Source organism: Falco cherrug, chromosome 12, assembly GCF_023634085.1.
Source record: "Falco cherrug isolate bFalChe1 chromosome 12, bFalChe1.pri, whole genome shotgun sequence".
In the NCBI taxonomy this organism is placed as follows: Eukaryota; Metazoa; Chordata; class Aves; order Falconiformes; family Falconidae; genus Falco; species Falco cherrug.
This window is the reverse complement of record NC_073708.1, coordinates 1,654,615-1,671,887: the sequence shown is the minus strand read 5'-3', so window position 1 is coordinate 1,671,887 and position 17,273 is coordinate 1,654,615. Positions and strand designations below refer to the sequence as shown.

The following is a 17,273-nucleotide window of genomic DNA, read 5'->3' as shown; positions in this document are numbered from 1 at the left end:
AAGCCCATAAAGTGCCATCAATATCTCTTGGGACTTGCCAAGACCCAAGACTATAATTTTACGAAATCATAGAACATAATTGCTAAAAATAAATATATCAAAGTTTTGGAGCAAGGAAAGGGTTCAAGCACGTGAGGAAAAAGCAACATGAAATAAAACACAAGGTAATTCACTCAGTACAGCTGGACAGTGAACATGCATCTTTAACCTTCGCGCAGATTGTCCTGTTTTCTAGTTGGGGGCAAGCAAGAGAATTGGCCCAACAGATATTTTCCCTTTGCTGCTGCGGAGAATGAGTGAAGGGCTTGTTCCATCCCCTGCCCTCTTTTTATCAGTGATCTCAAACCTCTATGGGCCAAGAGCAGGTCAAAACAAGAATCCATGCCTCAAAGGCACCTTTAAAGTGTCTGCTGGAGCAACACAGAACCAGGAAAGGAACTGCATGTTTTGTCACCCATTTCTTCCCAGGAGCTGTTAAAATGTTTTATAGCAAACAGTGCAAGTTTTCCCATAAAATTAAAATATCAAAATATTAAACTGAACTTGCAATTCCAAATAGTATTCCTAATTTAATTTATATCATGACTTCCTTTCTCTTTTATTAAAATTTATGAGTTTCTGGTTTAAAATTTAAGATGCCTTCTTGTCACACCGAGTGCTCTAGAACAGACTGGGCCCTCAAACGTCTGTAAAATTCCGACTGAATTCAGCACTCCTACGACCTCTTCCCTGACAGCCACAGGAGATGGGCATCTTTCAAATTACATCCACATAAGGTTTGCTCATGGACTTAGATATGGAACTGTAAAAGATAGAATAAACATGGTTAGTAGCATCGGAACCATGTACTACTGCTACTGAGGACAGAGTTACAAAGGCATCTTTTCCCTCTAAATAAATAACGAAAACAAAACCTCATGATCTTTGATAAGACAGTGCTTCACAGATTGTGATGCTGTTCTGAGCACAACTGGGAATACATTCTCAACTCCCACACCATTTTAATTGTGAGGTATGTCAGAGGCATTTCCAGTGTTCCAGGCAGGAACTAAACCAGCAGCTTTTCCTATTCTGAAATATTTTCTGTATCCTATTTCTCTATATTTATTCTTAAAAAAAAAAAAAAAAAAAGTAATCCTCTTCTTATTTAATATATCTGTCAACATCCCTGATCAGTATAGTCTAGCTACAAGCAACCTTGTGACACTGGAGAAATTTTCTTCCAGAACTTTAAGACACATAGATGAAAACTTGATTTTGCCAGATGAGACTCAGGATAAAAGGCTGGAAAGGCTGAAGGATATGTGCAAGAACATTTTGCACGTTTAGAGATTAGTTTTTAATAAGGGTAGAAGTCCTCACTGGATTTCTGCATTCCCTCTTTGCCTTTTGCTATTTCAGCCTGAAACTGATGCTGGTATCTGGTTTTGTGATTTTGGTAGGATGAAAAGCCATGATAAAAAATGCATAAGGTGTTCCTTTCCTCCCACCCTTTTCCAGGGAAGACTACCCTGAAGAGGAGCTAAAAGTAGCCCACAGGTTCTATGAATACTGTTAACAAATAAGAATAGAAAAAAATTATCGTCAGTTACTTGGCATCAGGTGTTTCACATGTGTCTGCCTTCTCTCGGCAGCAGATTTCAAATCTTAAAAAAGCTTAGAGGGGTTGCCTGATGGTGAATTCTTCCCTTGGTGTTACCTTGATAGGAAACTTCATGCAAAATTAAATGGAGAGTAGTATTTTAAGTGTTTAGAATTTTGCCATTGTGCAGATTCTTGTGAACCTTCAATTCAAGCCTCTCCTATAGTTTTATAATAAAATCTTACTGCAATACTATACTTTAGGACTCAGTGGATCAGATACAGGATATTAGGATAAAGCCCTGTAGCAAGTTGAAACCCTTTTCTGTCAGATCTAAGCAGGTTTTGCAATCACTTAGTAATGCCTACAAGCACATTGGGGAAGAGAATATGCTTTTTTTTCTCCTAATATGGCTTTATCTCTATAGTTTGTGAACTTAGTTCTAAAGCATGAAGGACCCCTTATAAAGAAAATACATGTGAATGTTAGACTGGTCATACTGGACCAAAGCATCATGCCTAACTAATCTGTATTGTCTGACTAATGATGGCCTTCTACAATGCAATGACTGCACCAGCGGGCAAGGGAAGAGCTATGGACATCGCTTAGCTGGACATCTTTAAGGCCTTTCACGCTATTCTAGACACCATCCTTGTTGCTAAATCAGAGAGAGATAGATTTGATAGATGGCCTCTTCGATGGATAAAGAATTGGCTAAATGATGCCCTGGTTTCAGCTGAGATAGAGTTGTTTGGGGTTTTTTTTTCAGTAGCTGGTACAATGGTGTGTTTTGGATTTAGTACAAGAATAACGTTGATAATACACTGATGGTTTTAGTTGTTGCTGGGTATTGTTTGTGCTGTCCAGGACTTTTCAGTTTTTCAGGCTCTGCCAGCAAGAGGGCTGGAGGGGCACAAGAGACTGGGAAGGAACACTGCCAGGACCACTGGCCCAAACTAGCCAAGGGGATATTCCATAGCACAGAACGTCATGCAGAGTGTATAAACTGAGGGGGGGTGGCCAGGAGCTGCTGATAGCTGCTGGGGGGCTGGCTGGGCATCTGCCAGCTTGTGGTGAGCGGCTGTGTTGTGCATCACTTGGGGTTTTTTCTTTTGGATTTTATTCTTCTACCCCTCTCTCTCCTCTTCATGACAATTGTTATGGTTGGTTTTATTATATTTTATTGTATTGCAATTATTAAATTGTTCTTCTCTCAACCCACAAGTTTTACCTTTTTCCTAGTTCTCCTCCCCATCCCACTGAGGCAGAGTGGGATGTGAGCAAGTGGCTGCCTGGTACTTAGTTGCTGGCTGGGGTTAAACCATGACAGTCCTTTTTTTGCACCCAGCATGGGGCACGAAGGCTTGACATAACAACAGATCTGACTAGAACATGTTAAAACAAATTTGTTGTAAGTATTCATTTTATTGGTTTGATAATCACTTTCTACAATGCTGATTTCTTTGCTCTCAGAGTTGCTGCCTGTGATCTCAGGGTTACATTATTTACTTTACTTGCAATATGTGTTCCCTGTGGTGCTATTATTGTCCTTGGGGTCTGGGCTGAAGTTATCATTGTGTTGTACTTTATAGTGCTGGCTTCTGATATGATAGACTCGCTGGTTATGAAATTAATCTTGCCTGTGTACTCAGCATTGCCATCACCTCCGTACTTCGGGAGTCATCTAATGGGCACTATTAATAGTTACACCTTTTGCCTTTTCTCCTCAGTGAGCCAATCTGTGGAAGAGAGATCCTTCCACATCTTGCCCTTCCCCACCAGGTTAATTACAGTAGCGTTTGAGAACTCTGAAAATTTTTAATATCCTTGGGATGTTGAAACCAGCATGCTATTATTGCTAAGAATGCTGAATGTGTTCCTGGTCTTGTTTAAGGTTAATCAACTATTTAAGAATACCACCCAGAGTTCTGTCCCGAAGTTGGATAGTTATGAGCGGCAGTATGTATGGGATAGTATGGGCAAGTACCTAGAACAGTGGGCACCTCCAGTGTTTTGAAACTTCACCTCTGAACAAATGCAGAATCCAGAAAAACTAGTAAAATATTTGGAAAAAATATGCCGTCACCCTGGAAATTCCAGAAAGGCAGAAATTACTACAATGTGCTGGGGCCTGGCCCATGCCTACCAAGCTCTGCTACCAAGCAACTTCTGCTCACTTCTGCTTAAAATAATCCCAAGTTGTGGTGGTGGTATCAGTAAATTAGATGAGCAATGTAGACTGGATAACTCCCATTGACAATCATTGTCCACTGATTTGTCTTCCCCCAAGGCAGCCCACTTCCATGATTTCAAGTCCAATCAGGAAATTATTTCCTGTTTTGTCCACAGAAGAAGTCACCAGTCATCTCTGTCTTCCACTGTGAAGTTTGTAGGTTTTTCTATTTGCTGTCAAGAGACCAAACCTTTTGCCTGAACGCAACAGGTCACTGTATATGGCACAATAGTGCCCTCCCCAAACGCACTATCACCCTTCCCCAAGGGGTAATCAGCACCTTCCCCACCAGTACCCGTAAGGCTTGAAGGCTGGTCTTGTACAACCTCTTTGCCCTAATCTGCAGTCATCACGTCATCAGGGACCCTATAATCACAGGTTATTTTTAGCCTGATCACCTACTCCTGCAACATTCCTTGTTGCTCCCTAAGGGTAAAGCAAGTAAGTACCTTTTTTATTACACACAGTTTTGATTCTGGCCTTCTGTGCTGCTGCAGGTTCAGTCCGAGGATGGGATCATCATTTTCACACGCATCTCACAGCTGGAAGTAATCAAAAGAACTGAGAACATCAGTATCTCTTCCCCACCCTTTCAGTGCTGTGATTTTTATATAGTGTTCCTTATTACAGCTTCGTGAATTTCCTCATAAAATACCTATTTTCTGTCTGATCTGATAGCTGCAAGTTTCTAAATCTTCTGTTTTAGCTGAGCCATGCTTTGTTGTTTATAAGCAACAAATGCAGCTTTGGGCAATACTGTGATCAATACTGACAGCTATGCCTTTCAGTATTATACATTTTTAAGTGGGTACAAGGTAAGGATAAGCAATCCCTTCCCAGAGAAAGGTGTGTGTGACTGTCCCTGCTCTACGCTTCTTTCTATTTTGCCTCAAACAACGTATTGTTTAGTTTTAGATAGGTATACCCATTTTCCTATTCTGTAACTGGCTGCTTTGGCCCATTACGTTCAGTTTATGTGCTCTCTGTTTCTCACTCTTCTGCCAAACGTAGACGATGTGCTCTCTGTGTAAGACATCCCATTTTGTGCAGTGCAGTGCATTTTCTCCTGTAGCTAAAGCATGTGTAAGATCCCTCTTACAGCGGCACGTAAGAACTGAAAAGCTAACCTGCTGCGGAGTACCTTGAAACAGATCGCCAAATACTTTGTGTCTCCGTGTCTTTTTATCTTGTCCCAGCTACTCTGATTTCCTTGACAGTATATATTTTTTTCTCTTATTTTCCTTGGTTCTCAGATGCCTTTTATGAAATCTACTTCTCCATCAAACTGGGGGTTTTTTGGGTGTTCTGAATCTTATAGACCCATATCTTTAAGCTGTTTTCATGGATGGCATTTCATGGCCGATGTAAATAGGAAAATAAATCTGGATTAGTTTTGAAAATGAATTTAAAGCATTTCTGCTTTAATTTACTCTGAATTTTTCACATTCAAGACTAATAATATATATTACATTCTTACCACATCTAGTGAAACTTGTCCCTGCCCATGGCAGGAGAGTTGGTCTAGGGGATCTTTAAAGATCAAGCCAAACCATTCTATGACTCTATGATTATATTAAAGTGTACTTATTAGAATGGAGAAATTCTGTTTTGCCAAAATGTAAGCAAATGCCCATTGCTTCCAGAAAGTTTGCATCTTTAATCAGAGTTCTTTGGCTCTAAATAATGTAAGTGCCATGAGCAAATGCTGATACAGAAAATGAGGAAAATGTGAGCTGTGATGTTAAACCGACTTCCTTCCTCAGTTACCATGGCAATATAGTCTTCCTGGGGGGGGAAATTTCTCATGTTTCAGCTATATAATTGCTAGTCTTCTCTAGTATTAGAGCTATATTGAGCACACTCTGCCGGTTTTCTGTAGTATACTGCAAAGCTAAAGAATATTTTCTAAACTTAAGTGTACTTGATTGTCTGGTTGTTTAAAAAGAGCTGGTTTTGTGCTTTACCCCCAGCCAGTAACTAAGTGCCACGCAGCCACTCACCTCCTCCCACTCTGCCCCCCAGTAAGATGGGAAGGAGAATTGGGAAAAGGGTAAAACTCACAGGTTGAGATAAGAACAATTTAATAATTGCAATAAAATAAAATAACAGTAATAATAATATCAATTGTCATGAAAGGAGAGAGAGGAATAAAACCCAAAGGAAAAAAACAAAACCAGGTGATGAACAAAACAATTACTCACTACCCACAGACTGATGCCCAGCCAGTGCCCAAGCAGCAATCAGCGGCCACCAGCTGACTCCCCCCAGTTTGTCTACCAAGAATAATGTTCTATGGTATGGAACATCCTTTGGCTAGTTCTGGTCAGCTGTCCTGGCCCTGCTCCCTCCTAGATTCTTGTGCGCCTGCTCACTGGCAGAGCATGGGAAACGTGAAAAGTCCTTGGTTTAGAGTAAGTGCTACTTTGCAACAACTAAAACAGCAGTGTGTTACCAACATTATTCTCACACTAAATCCAAAACATAGCATAGTACCAGCTACTAAGAAAATTATCTCTGTCCGAGCCAAAATCTGGACAGCTGTGTATAAGGATGGGATTCGGCAGCTGTGGATAAAGCACACACTCAGACAGAGCATTGATTTCAGGAGCATTCATTGTTTCCTGATAGTAAGACCAAGGCAAGCTCTCAGTATTAAGAAAACAAACCAACAAGTAGCCTACTGAGAAACAGCGGTGTCTTCATTCTGCATTCGCTTGGTGCACCGAGTTTAATGTACAACATGAGATGATTTTTGGCTTGATACAAGAAGCAAACAAGTCTCTTGGATCTTGAGGTTTCTGAAAGACCTGTTAGTGTTCCAAGACTGTGAGGAAATTTGCTCTGTGCTGTAGCTTGAAGCACCTGAGCATTAGGGATGAACTCAGTATTGCTTTTATCCTTTCCTGACCTCTTGGTTGTCTGATGAATCTGTAGTCTCAGTCTCCGTCCTAGGCATTTTCTAACTCCAGGCACAACTGATGTAGTGACAGATGTCATCTTGTACATGAGAAACCCCTGAGCTCCATTTAGTCCAATTCTTTATTTCCCTTTCCCCACTTCCTCTCACTCTTCTTGATTACCCTCCTGTTTAGGTGTATTATTCAGACTAGGGACCACCTATTCTTATTCATTTGTAATGCCTGTAGCACGTCCTGGGGCATTTCATAAAGATCAAGTAATCCTAATCACATTGTTATTGATAGGATATGTTTCCAAGCTAATTCCAGTCTCATTATAGTGCACACTATCATGCAAAAGCATGATAGCAGTCTGCTATTTGCCTCAGTGATCCCGTTTTCATTTAGTTTGAAATGCTTACTTCTCTGTTGAAGGATATATTATTGCTTCTAAGTATTAAACTATTAAGGAACAGATTTTTTCTTCCTTTGTCAGCTATAGCAGCAATGATTTGTTGTGCTTGACAACCAGAAATAAATTATCCCCGTTTTCCCCTTTAACCTGTAAGATCTTGCAGGAATATGCCTAAATGTCAAGCCATTTTGGTAACATATACATGGAGTCACCTAGAATCATTTCAGCACCTTAGCATTCAGATGTAACATTACCCAGAGGAAATCTTTGGATTATACCTCATTTCTTGTCTTTAAAAGAAGGTGAGAAATTCTTCAGTTATAACTCAGTTTACTTATACTGGGCCACGGCTGAAATGCTCTGTTGCTCTTTTACATGTAAGCAAGAAATACCAGTTTCTTCTGGATGCATAACAATAAATACAGCTAGAAGCAGTACTACATTGACTTGCCATTTTAAAATTAATTAAAATTGTTTTTATTGTATCTGCCTAATGTCATAGATACCAGATAAAGGCAATGGAAGAAATACTCAGTCTGAACTATTTCCAACTGAAAGCAGCCACGGTATGTTTCTGTATTTCTTTCCTTGGGAAGAGACAAACATACCTCCATGCAGACCCATGGGCATCCTACCTCCAACAGATATGAGGCCAAATGGTGCAGAACTCTGAATCCACAATGGGTGAGGATATAGGACTGTGGTATGGCTACGTAGCAATGTTAGGACTCCACAGTTTACATAAACTGCCTGACCACATAACCGGTTAAATGTGTATTGTCCGTCTCTCCTGTATTTAATGAGTATGCTACCTGGAATTCCAGTTGCACTCAGTTTTACCTGCTGACTAAAGAAAGGCTTCCAGATTCATATTTTGAACATGTGAACAGTAATGTAGAAGAAATGTGAAGTCCCAAGGACATGATCTGCTTTGAATATTAAATAAGTGACTTATGATCTCAATTTTTGACAATGAATGCATTTGTTGAGGTTCTTATTGTGTATATAGGTTATTAAGAACCAAATGTTAAATAAGGACTGTAAAAACTTAAAATTCACAGGTATCTTCAAATTATAGGCTGTAGTTTACAGTGTAGTGTAGTGTAATGGTTTGGGGGAATGATGATTACAGATGGCTGATTAGTTTCAGAAATTTCAGAAACAGAAGATGCTTATTTTAAAGCTAACTTTCTCACCAGTTTTGTTAGGGTTGTGAATTGCACAACCACATGGGATTTTCTTTCTTTCTTTACATAAGATTAGGATCGAAAGCAGTAAGAACTGGAAATCCCAGAAGAATGCTAATCTTATGAGAATTCTATCCAACTCTTGTGAGTCTCAAAGGAGCACAAATCTTTCAGATAAGCAAACATTCAGGTGTTGCTTTTTTCTAGCTTCAAATATATCTTTTCAGGTTCTTTTACAAATATGTGCTGAAAAATATTTTGCCATTTTAGGACTTGTTATTTAATGTCGTGTTCTTAAGATTTGTAAGAAGATTTAACCTTCAGAAATACCTATCTTGCTCGTGCAATTTGCTTTCTAACAGCTAATACCTTTGAGTTCCTAAATATCTGTGTAGTTGTGGAGTTCCATTCTTCTTCACCTTCAAACTCTGTTCCAAAAACACCTAAACCAGAAAGTCCCAATTTTTCATAAGCTTTAATATGCCTTAATTGTAATCTTTATTTAGAGGCTTCTTCTGAAAAGAATAAATAATGAGCAGTAGGGGACACCATCACATTGCATCTTTCCTGGGGGCTGCCTGTCTTGCTCACTGAGAGCTTTCCCAGCCCTGTCTTTTCTCTGCCTTTCCTAGATCTTTGAGCATGTTGAGAATATTCTTTCACAACAGTTCTGTACCATTAAGCATGGGTTTTGTTTTGCTTGCAAGTTGACTTTGTCCTTTTGCCGACAGTTTGCTGAATGTGAACGGGACAGCATTAACATTGTGGATTTATTTGAGTTATGCTGTAAATGTTATCCTGTAATTGAGTTATGCTGTAAATTCTGCTTGCAAATATACCTTTATGCCAACTTTTAGTCAAAGGGTTGTCCCTAATCTGGGTTCTTCACCAGGTATGCGAGAGCCAGCACACACGGAGTCGAGATACTTGTTCCTTGCATGTCTGTGCAGCACTGGGTGCTAGGTGGGAAATCCACAACACTGGCACACCTTGTACCACATGGCAAAACATTTTATGCACTTTGAACTTGTTCATAATTACCTTTAGTCACAGTTAATTGTCATTGGTTCTCATGAGCATCATCCCCATTTAAACGTACAGCATCCTTTCTTTCCACCAGCATGATCTGTGGGGCTGGGGTTTTGTTAGGAGGCCACTTTCTTTGCTCGAGGGTGGGACTTTCAGTGTGCTAGTTAGGATAGTTCACACATAGTTGCAGTAATTTTCTGTTTAGTCTCATTAACGATTTGGTTCTCCTTGAGCTTATCTTGTTGTGCCCCATCTCCGCATATTTATGGTGTCTGTGCCTCCTCCTAAGGCCGTGTTTTGTTACCTGTTTGTAAACACTAACATCCCCTGTTTTACAAATTCTTGCATGTTTTTCACTGTAGATACATACATATTTCTTTTCTTTCTCTCTTTCTTTCCTACAGTAAATAATTCTTGTATCAAAAGGAATTTAGGAAAAGTTAGGGAAATACTCCTCTTAGATAAAAAGATGTACATTGGAGCAAACACTTGTGCCTCCTTTTGCAAAAAGCATCTAGCTATCTTTTTTCATCTGTTTATTTCCCTTGTCCCTTCAGCATTTCTGTGAGGAACAGATAATGACTAGTGAATCTGTTACTAACAGGCATATTGCAAACAAGACTGAACGACTTTCCTTCTCCTCTTTAGTTATTATCTTCAGAGTCACATCCTACAGCCTCATGAACCTACAAAAGCTGACTGTTCCAATGTCAAATATCACTCCTGGAAGAAATAAATCAGGTCCAAACTATATAAGGGGAGAAAGCATGGGAATTTAATAAAGGAATTTATTCTGAGCATGTCAACATGACCTCAGAAGTGTTTATCCCATACCTCAAGACACAGGGTTTCAATAAGAAGGTGTCCGAATTGCTAGCTTTAATGTCAGCAAAACTGGCTTAACAGAGAGATGCCGTCACCTTTTAAGCTGGAATATATCTCTTCAATAATGATGAGGACTTGTCATACCTTTTAGTTCACCAATGTATATTTCTTAGCTTATCCATTTATGATTTTTGAGGAAAAATATAAAGACCCTAGCTTTTTTCTCCATCAGATATATAAGTAATAAAAAGGATATATTGAATCTCAAAATCATGTTGAAATAAACGCCTTCTGTAGTAAACGGGAACATGAGGGTGGACATATCCAGTCTCACTAGAAATAAGCTTGCATTTATGAAAATATTCCTGAACAATTCCCTTCAGAAGCATTTTGTAAGCCTTTTCATTAGGTGTCACCATTTTCTTACAGCATCTGAACAACATTTTGTGTTGTGATTTCTCTCTCTTCTCTGAAACAGGAGTTCAGTAAAGCTTTTTTTATTGGCTGAGGCATAACAGAAGATAAACAGCAAGCAAGTGGGATGAACATCTTTCCCAGGATGCAGAAGAATAATTAAGAGGAGAGTAAAGCTTAGAAAAGTCTCTAGCAAAGGATGATTCATTTCAATACCACAGCCCTTTGAGTAGTCAAAAACATATATGATAAAGAAAAGAAACTAGGGAGCCTGCTTATCATTTTTACTCTTTAATTCCCTAATGCAGCTTCTGAGGTGGGACTGGTCCACAGAGAGCTTTTGCCTTCTCTTGTGTCCCCTTTGCACCAGGCAAGCAGCACAGAGCAGCTCTGGGAAGGAAACCTCGCTCCACTGCTTCTGCTTCTTGGCTTTTGACCTTTATGAAATCATGCTTTGAGTCCTTAAACCGAAGCCCCAGGACATTCCTCTGCTGTGGATGAAGAAGCTGCTACATCTATTATAGTTTCCAATATGTAAGTAATTGCTGTGGAATAACTTACGAGGGTATTTTAATTGGGCTGTAGTTTCCTGTTCCTTCTCCAGACTTCTCCCTCAATAAGATGATTTACATTATGTTTTGACAGCAAATGATTACTCACGTATAAATTCAAACTGGTGAGAAGGCATTAGGTGAGAGTGGCTAGATAAGTGAAACAAGAGTGACATCTAGTAGTCAACTCTGGCAAACACAGGTGTATTTATCCGGTAATTATATTTCATGTCCTGCAATGAAAAGCTGTAAATTTATCTTCCACTTAAAATGGAAAGCGCCATTCATTTGTAGAGGTAAAGTACACAAGAATTATTTAAATCTTGTAGCGCTCTTGTTAGGAATATTTAAAACCAATTCAATTTTACAGCTGGGTAAACAGAGCAACTATAAACTGGCTCGTCCAAAGTCCCCCCAAATTTCTAAGAAATAATTAAGAACATAACCTAATTTTGACTACAATTGACTTACTCTTTCCATAAGTTACATGCAGGAGGGGGCCTGGAAATCAGGGCCATAAGTACCAATCAGTTAGCTGAGGGGAATGTGCTCGGGCTTGTAGGCCACAAACCCTGGGAGGACAAGGAGGGTGAATAGATAACAATCAACAGGGTGGGTCAGGCTGAGGAAAGATAAGGGAGTGAGGAACAGATGACACCAAGGAGAAGTAACACCTCGCTGTTAACGGATGACTGTAAAAACTTACTTAAAGTGTCCTTTGTTTGTAGTTAACCAATCAGGGATGGCCTAGTATGTAACGCTTAGCTTAAAGAACCAATCTGTTTAAAGCGCGCAGCTTCTGAAAACGTATATAAACTCGTGATTGTGTACAGTAAATTGACATCTTGCTTGCATCAAGCAGCGTCCTGTCTCTTCATTCGCCACAGTTACATTATCTTGAATTCTCAGGAATGAAATAATTTCCACCATTGCTGGTGCAGTGCCACAAAGAACCATCTCCTGACGGCACTAGATTTAGTCTACAGCTGAAAATGAATAGCATGGGAATCCATAACATATGTACTGAAATCCATATGTAGGCAAGTACAACACCAGTCTGGCAGCACCTGCCTTTTCAGAGGAGTGCAAGGATTGCAATGACAACTGTAGTTTTCTGTGCCGTGAGATTCATTATTGCTGTAGCACTTGTGAGTGTCAGCTATGAATTCCAAGTATTTGCTTTTGATCCTTGGGATGAGAACAACTTTTTTTTTTTTTCTCCTTTTGTTCATTCAAACTACCTTTTGAAAATGTTTGTCTACATACTGACTCCTACACGCAGTAGCACTTAGAGTTTGACTATGATTAAGATCCTAAATTTTAGGAGAGCAAACTTTCAGTTGTCTAAGGTATTGGTGGATGTGACCCCCTGAGAAACTGCCCTGCGGTATAAAGGAGCTGAACAGAGCTGGCAGTTATTTAAAGGCATATTTCTTAGACCACAGTAACTCTCAATTCCTATTTGTAAGAAATCAGACAAGGAAGGCAGGAGATGACATTGGCTGAGTAAGGACCTTGTCCTGCTTTTGGCTGGGATAAAGTTCATTTTCTCCTTAGCAGCCGGTGCAGTGCTGTGTTTTGGATTTAGTATAGGAACAATGCTGATAGCAACAACTAAAACATCAGTGTGTTAAGTCGTGCTTACTCTAAACCAAGGACTTTTCATGTTCCCCATGCTCTGCTAGTGAGCAGGTGCACAAGGGGCTGGGAGGGAGCCGAGGCAGGACGGCTGACTGAGCTAGCCAAAGGGATGGTCCATACCACAGACTAGGGGTCCTCAAACTACAGCCCACGGGCTGGATACGGCCCCCCAGGGTCCTCAATCTGACCCCCGGTATTTACAGAACCCCCCTGCCCCACCCCCACCGGGGGTCGGGGGGGGAAACCAAGCAGCCGCAGATGACTGCCTGCCACTTCATCCACGCCGGCCCCCTGTGTAAAAAGTTTGAGGACCCCTGCCATAGGACATCATGCTCAGTGTATAAACTGGGGTGAGGTGGCCAGGGGCTGCCAATCACTGCCTGGGGACTGGCTGGGCATCAGTAAGCAAATGGCGAGCAATTGTATTGTGCATCACTTAGAGTTCGGGGGGGGGGGGGTGGGGGTGGGGGGTTTCCCTCAGGTTTTATTCTGCTCTCGCCCTCCCCTCTTCATTGCAATTATTGTTGTTGTTATTGTTACTTTATTTCAGTTATTAAACTGTTCTTATCTCAACCCCACAGGCTTTACCTTTCTCCGATTCTCCTCCCCATCCAACCCGCTGGCAGTGGGGTAGGAAGTGAGCAGCTGCGTGGTACTTAGTTACTGGCTGGGGTTAAACGACAACAACTCACAGTAGAGAACAGAAGCCCTCCTGCTTCAAGCAACTGAATATCCTAATACTTGTGGCATGTGTCAGTTAAAGGTCTAATTACTTGCTAAAAGTTAACAAATCTTACTTAATATTTTTAAAACCTTGTTATTAATCTTGTTAAAAGTTAGCAGAGCTGCCAGGATCTGAACATAGATTTCCTCTAGGCTATTTGTGGCCTCCAGCCAGACCCATAGATCTGCTTTTTTCCCCATCTATAGGGGAAATCTCAATTCTGAATACAAGTCTCTGAGAGGCCAGGAAACACTGACATAAGCCCTGGCCCCTTTCTGTAGTTTTAGTTCTATTTGCCCACACATTTGAAAGAGTATTTTAACTTCTCTGACATTCTTAAGGGTTTTTTGAAAGTGTTTAAAAAACAATACAGTTTACTTACTACTTCTCAGGCTTTGAGAAAAATGGTGTAGACCAGAATATGGAAATCACATTGTCTGCCTTTAAATCATTCCCACTTGCAGATCTGCACAGTCTTACGCTCCTGCGAACCCATGCTCACACGTGCTCTGTTAAGCCATCTGGGCTCGCTGCCAGTACCTGGTGCAATAGTTAAACATCCATGACTAAAGTGTTAAGACAGCAAAAATACTAGAGGTACAGGTTTCTTTTCATTCACTGCATATAGGTTTACCAGTAAACGTTTTGTGTTGGGAAGCAATTTTTATTTGGGTCGTTGTTTTTTTGCTGATTCCAATGGTAAAACCAAAGGCACCACTGTATGATACACAACCCTTAGAACTGCTTCCTACTTCCAGGACTCAGTTTAATTTTAGCACTGTTTTGGGTATTCCCTACACTTCACTTCCAAGATGCAGTGGAATGAGTCTATCCCACAGCCAAGATGCAGCAAGAAGCAGAGAAATGCATATAATATTCTTTTTATTATGAGTCACTCACTTTCACAAATGAATAGAACCTATAGATTAAATGCTTTTATAATCTAAAAAAGATAAAGAATTTTCACAGCCTATCATAACTTCAAAATATTTTGCATTAGTCAAGCCCAAGTAAGTTATTCACCCTGGAGTACAAAAATGATACATTTTAAAAAATTTAGAAAATAAGTGACTATAATTTTATTTTCCAGAACTGATAGTCAATTCTAGCTTTTCCAAAGTAGTGTTTATATTTGCCATGTAAATCATGTAGCAAGGGAGTATACAGTGTCTTTGCTGTCATTCAAATACTTCTTGTAATTCTCAGAATATTTTATCAATATTCACCTAAACAATGCTGATGAGTACAATAACAATAATTATAATTTCAAAAGGGTTATGGCAATCATCTTCAAGGAACAACATTCAAGAGGAAAACATTCTTGGAGCAATGATGGTTCGTACAATTATAATCTCTTCTACAAGGTTATGAAATTAACATTTATGTTAATTACAGCCTATGGCAACGATTATATTAACAAACTGTTCCACTAATTACATATTGCTATTTAGATTGCATTAGTTTGAGATATTTTACACAAAGATCTGAATATTGCCTATATCTTATAAATAATGAAGAATATTAACGGAGATAACTCATTTATCAACCCACAATTACAGCAATACATTTTAATTCAGTGGCTTAACACAGAAGTATAAGAATGGAATTAGGAACGATAGATACCAATCAGTACTATAAGATTCCTACCTGTTTATCTTTGAGCTCAAGTTTTCCTGTTTTTTTTCTTAAGGAAAGATGGAAATAGAGGAAATGGAATATCTTGCCCTTTCAAAACAAAGGGTTTGTCTAAACAGCTCGTTGACCCTACCGCTGAGCAGACCAGCCTCAGTGCCCGGAAACCTGTCGCCAGCGGTGTTGCCACCATGCCCACACCCTTGCCTGGCCCCGGCTTGTGGCCGACCCCTTTGCTGCCCCAGCCGCCCAGCCTGGTTTGCTCAGGCGCAGGGCAGAGGCCTGGCTGCGCGGCATGGCCACGCTCCGCGCCCCGGCCCGCCTGGAGCAGCCAGCCCTCCCCGCGCCTGGCAGAGCTTGAACCGCCTTGAGCCGCGAGCTCAGTGGAGCCAGGCCCAGGTAGCCCTGTGCCTACACCTTGCTCTGGGCAATGGGCCTGATCCCCCTGACACACACAGACTCCCGAGCCAGCCCAGACCCTCAGAGCTGGCCCAGGCCCACCACCTCACACCCACCCTGGGGGCTTGGACCTTCCCTCTCATCCCCTCAACCAGGCCAGGACCCCGAGGGGCAGCCTGAATTCTTCCCACTTCCCCCAAGCCCGCCTGGCCTTCACAGGCAACCCAAAACACCTCCCAGCTGCTCTCCAGCCCCAGGCCTCTCACGGCATACCCCTTCCCCAGTTCCCTGTCCCTACCCTGGCCCTGTATCCCCCGAAATAGCCTGTTCACACCCCAGAGCGACTAAATCGCTCTACAGCAAGACCCTCTGAACAACGAGCTCGGTGAAGTGTGCAGGCTCATCTTGCTAGGAAGGGGGGCTGCTGTGGGGGCACTGATGAGTCTCCATGGCCTTGACCATCCCCACCGGGGGTCTCCACCCACGTGCCTTCCCAGGGGCTCCGGGGCTCCATCCAACACATCTGGGCAGCTCAGCAGGGCTGGTTCTGCGTGCAGGTTTGTCTGTACACAGCTCAGCCCCACCAGGGCCTGCCTGTGTACTATCGATCCTGACAGGATCCTGCACAGGCCAAGTTCCTTTCCTTGAACAGTTCCTTTCCTTCCTTATCCTTGAATAAGTCGTTTCCTTTAATAGCTCCTTTCCTTGAACAAGTCTTTTCCTTTAATAACTCCTTTCATTTATGTCGGGGTTTACCCCAGCTGGTGGCTAACCACCATGCAGCTACTCCCTCACTCCCCCCACAGTGGGATGGGGGAGAGCATCAGAGGAGTAAACGTGAGAAAACTCCTGGGCTGAGGCAAAGACAGTTTAATAGGCAAAGCAAAAGCTGTGCACACAGAGGCAAAGCAAAACAAGGGATTCATTCCCCACTTCCCGTGGCAGGCAGGTGTTCGGCCATCCCCAGGGAAGCAGCGCTCCAGCACAGGTAACGGTTGCTTGGGCAGACAAACACCGTAATGCCTGATGTCCCCCCGTCTTTCTTCTTCCCCAGCTCACACCCTCAGCATGACGTCCCATGGTATGGAGCACCCTCTGGCTAGCTCGGGTCAGCTGTCCTGGCTGTGCCCCCTCCCAGCTCCTCGTGCCCCCCCAGCCCCCTCGCTGGCAGGGCCAGAGGAACTGAAAAGTCCTTGACTCGGTATAAACACGACCCGGCAACAACCAAACACACCGGTGTGCTATCAGCAGGGCTCTCACACCAAATCCCAGCACCGCACCAAGCCAGCTGCTAGGCAGAAAATTAACCCTGTCCCAGCCAAAACCAGGAGATGCATTTTTAATAGTATGTATTCAGAATAATAGTAGCATAATTGAAATACAAAGGAATTATGGTTTAATGTATTTTGAGTGAGTTAGGGCTTGTAGTAATCTCAATGAGAGCCATTAAATTCAGGCACAAGCCAAAGAAGCAAGCTCATACAAGAAAATACAAAGCAAATATTCTCAAATACGTAGTTCTGAATTGAAACTCTCATTCCAAACTTCTGAAAGGAAATCTATAAGTAGAAAATGGTATAGTTTAATATTTTTTTTGCAGTTCATTTTGCTTTATTGTCACCAGCTACATCAGTTGAAAGCATAGACTTCCATTTAATAACTTACCTGTACGTGTAGTACAACCCATCCACAGCAGAAGCACTGTGGTGTGGCTCAGCAGTGCCATTTGCAAGCTTTAGAAGTT

The 17,273-nt window shown here is 41.5% G+C and overlaps 1 long non-coding RNA gene across 1 annotated transcript; it reads right to left on the bottom strand.

Moving 5' to 3' along the window:
* Positions 1 to 627: 627 nt before the first annotated feature.
* LOC114016086 (uncharacterized) lies at positions 628 to 14,103 on the bottom strand. Its single transcript, XR_003560368.2, has 3 exons — positions 13,881 to 14,103; positions 4,265 to 4,357; positions 628 to 802 (listed from the first exon to the last, which is right to left on the bottom strand). It is a non-coding gene; the product is annotated as an uncharacterized LOC114016086 (long non-coding RNA).
* Positions 14,104 to 17,273: the final 3,170 nt, after the last annotated feature.